The 3,370-nt window shown below is 43.3% G+C and overlaps 1 non-coding gene and 1 pseudogene across 1 annotated transcript; one reads left to right on the top strand and one right to left on the bottom strand.

The window, feature by feature from the left end:
- Positions 1–281: 281 nt before the first annotated feature.
- On the bottom strand, positions 282–398 carry LOC128585032 (uncharacterized; annotated as a pseudogene).
- A 1,427-nt stretch (positions 399–1,825) lies between these two features.
- On the top strand, positions 1,826–1,932 carry LOC128585085 (U6 spliceosomal RNA). Its single transcript, XR_008379833.1, has one exon. It is a non-coding gene; the product is annotated as a U6 spliceosomal RNA (small nuclear RNA).
- Positions 1,933–3,370: the final 1,438 nt, after the last annotated feature.

Raw genomic sequence — 3,370 nt, 5'->3', positions numbered from 1 at the left:
TTTGAGACAGAGTCTCACTATGTTGCCCTTGGTAGAGAGCTGTGGCGTCACAGCTCACAGCAACTCCAACTCTTGGGCTTAAGCGATTCTCTAGCCTCAGCCTCTCAAGTAGCTGGGACTACAGGCGCCTGCCACAACGCCTGGCTGTTTTTTAGTTGTAGTTGTCATTGTTGTGTAGCTGGCCCCGGCCAGGTTCCAACCCGCCAGCCTCAGTGTATGTGGCCAGCGCCATAACCACTGTGCTACGAGCGCCAAGCCTGTTCACTTTTTATAAAATTCAGTCTCCATAGAGACTGTTAAAAATTGCCAATGCAGATGTATTGGGGAAAGTTTTCCATTAGCAATAATTGCACCTTGGAAAAACCTCATTGGCTATGATACTGCCACTGCACAAAGCTAATCTGTTCACTTTTCTTTTTTTTAACATAGAGTTTTACTATGGTCGCCCTTGGTAGAGTGCCATGGAGTCACAACTCACAACAACCTCAAACTCTTGGGCTTAAGTGATTCTCTTGCCTCAACTTCCCAAGTAGCTTGGACTACAGGTGCCCACCACAACAACCAGCTATTTTTTTGTTGCAGTTGTCATTTTTTTTAGCCTGCCGGGGTCACATTTGAATCCGACACCCTTGGTGCATGTGGTCAGTGCCATAACCACTGTGCTATGGGCGTTGAGCCAATCTGTTAACTTTTAAATGGATAATTGTATATTATATGAATCTCACTCCTATTATATGAGTCTCACTTCCTTGCCCCAGTAGAATGCCATGGTGTCATAGCTTACAGCTACCTCAAACTCTTGGGCTCAAGTGATCCACTTATCTCAGCCTCCCAAATAGCTGATAGACTATAGGCACCTACCATAACACTCAGCTATTTTTAGAGATAGGGTCTCGCTCTTGCTCAGGCTAGTTTCAAACTGCTGAGCTCAAGCAATCCACCTGCCTCAGCCTCCCAGAGTGCTATACCACCACATCCGGCTCACTTCAGTATTTAAACAAATATATATCTGAGTTCACTTCATGGTTATGTCAAAATGTGAAAAAAATACTTGATGAAATTGACACCTATTCATGACTTAAAAACAAAACCCAACAAACTCCGAAAGTATTTGAACAGAAGGAAACTTCCCCAACTTATTAAAGGCAGCTTCAGAATACAGTACCTACAGCTAACATATTAACACATTAATGCTTAAAGTCTGAACACTTAACACTTTTCTCCCTAAGGTTGGGAGCAAGGCAAGAATATTTGCAGTCACCACTTCTATAAAACCTCTTAGTGGAGGTCCTTAGCCTTACAAGAAAAAAGTAGGAAGGCAAAGTTAACTTGTCTTTATGTACAGAAATGATTATGAATATAGAAAATCCTAAGGAATTTACCATAGAACAAAACATTTAAAATTAAAAATTGTAATAGGTTGGCGTTGTGGTAGTCCCAGCTACTTGGGAGGCTGAGGCAAAAGAATCGCTTAAGCCCAAGAGTTTGAGGTTGATGTGAGCTGTGACACTCCAGCACTCTATCGAGGGTGACAATAGTAAGACTCTATCTCAAAAAAATAAATAAATTGAGCGGCACCTGTGGCTCAGTGAGTAGGGCGCCAGCCCCATATGCCGAAGGTGGTGGGTTCAAACCCAGCCCCATAGCCGGGCGTTGTGGCAGGCGCCTGTAGCTCCAGCTGTTCGGGAGGCTGAGGCAGGAGAATCGCGTAAGCCCAAGAGTTAGAGGTTGCTGTGAGCCGTGTGACGCCACGGCACTCTACCCGAGGGCGGTACAGTGAGACTCTGTCTCTACAAAAAAAATAAATAAATAAAATAAATAAATAGTGCTCACTTCGGCAGCACATATACTAAAATTGGAACAATACAAAGAAGATTAGCATGGCCCCTGCGCAAGGATGACACGCAAAATCGTGAAGCGTTCCATATTTAAAAAAAAAAAAAAAAAAAAGAGGGCGGTGCCTGTGGCTCAAGGAGTAGGGCACCGGTCCCATATGCCGGAGGTGGCGGGTTCAAACCCAGCCCTGGCCAAAAACCACCAAAAAAAAAAAAAAAAGAAAGAAAAACTATTGTAAACTAAATAAATAAATAAATAAACAGGCTCAGCACCTGTAGCTCAGTGAGTAGGGTGCTGGCCACACACACCAAGGCTGCCCAGTTCGAGCCGACCCAGGCCTGCTAAACAATGACAGCTACAACTAAAAATAGCTGGGCGTTGCAGCAGGTGCCTATAGTCCCAGCTACTCGGGAGGCTGAGGCAAGAGAATTGCTTAAGCTCAATAGTCTGAGGTTCCTGTGAGCTGTGATGCCATGGCACTCTACCAAGGGTGACATAGTGAAACTCTGTCGCAAAGGAAAATAAATCACCCAATACACTGATAAGTGCCTGTAATCCCAGCTATTTGGGAGGCTGAGGTAGAGGATTACTCAACCCCTAAGAGTTTGAGGTTGCTGGGAGCACAACTGACACCACAGCACTATAACCTAGGCAACAGAGTAGACTCTGTCAGAAAAAAAAAGGAAGAAGGAAGGAAGGGAGGGAGGGAAGGAGAGGGGAAAAAAACTAAACCTATTAATCTTCTAGATCAGTGGTTCTCAACCTGTGGGTTTTGACCCCTTTGGGGGTTGAACGAGTCTTTCACAGGGGTCGCCTAAGACCATCCTGCATATCAGATATTTACATTACGATTCATAACAGTAACAAAATTACAGTTATGAAGTAGCAAGGAAAATAATTTTATGGTTGGGGGTCACCACAACATGAGGAACTGTATTAAAGGGTTGCGGCATTAGGAAGGTTGAGAACCACTGTTCTAGAAGAAAATATAAGAGAAAATCTTTGTGGCCTAAGATGTCTTCAGACACAATAAATCTCAAACAATTTGCTAGGACTTTATCAAACTATTAAAGTTTTGTTCCCTCCCAACCACTATTAAAAAAGTGAAACTGGGCTTGGCACCTGTAGCACAGTGGTCATGGCACCAGCCACATATACTGAGGGTGGTGGGTTCGATCCCAGCCTGGGCCTGCTAAACAATTATGACAACTGCAACAAAAAATAGCCACGTCTTGTGGTGGGCACCTGTAGTCCCAGCTACTTGGGAGCCTGAGGCAAGAGAATCACTTAAGCCCAAGAGTTTGAGGTTGCTGTGAGCTGTGACACCATAGCACTCTACTGAGGACGACATAGTGAGACTCTGTCGCAAAAATAAAATAAAATAAAGTAAAACTGTAAACCACAGATTGAGAAAAAATATTCATTTTATATATGTATATATACAACAAAAGAGTTAATCCAGAATATCTAAAGAACTCTTACTACTAAATAAGACAAATAACCCAGTAAAAACAAACACCAAAAAAAAGGGCAA

This window comes from Nycticebus coucang, chromosome 4, assembly GCF_027406575.1.
Source record: "Nycticebus coucang isolate mNycCou1 chromosome 4, mNycCou1.pri, whole genome shotgun sequence".
Taxonomy (NCBI): Eukaryota; Metazoa; Chordata; class Mammalia; order Primates; family Lorisidae; genus Nycticebus; species Nycticebus coucang.
Note: the sequence above shows the minus strand (reverse complement) of the source record. Positions and strands in the feature narration are given on the sequence as shown.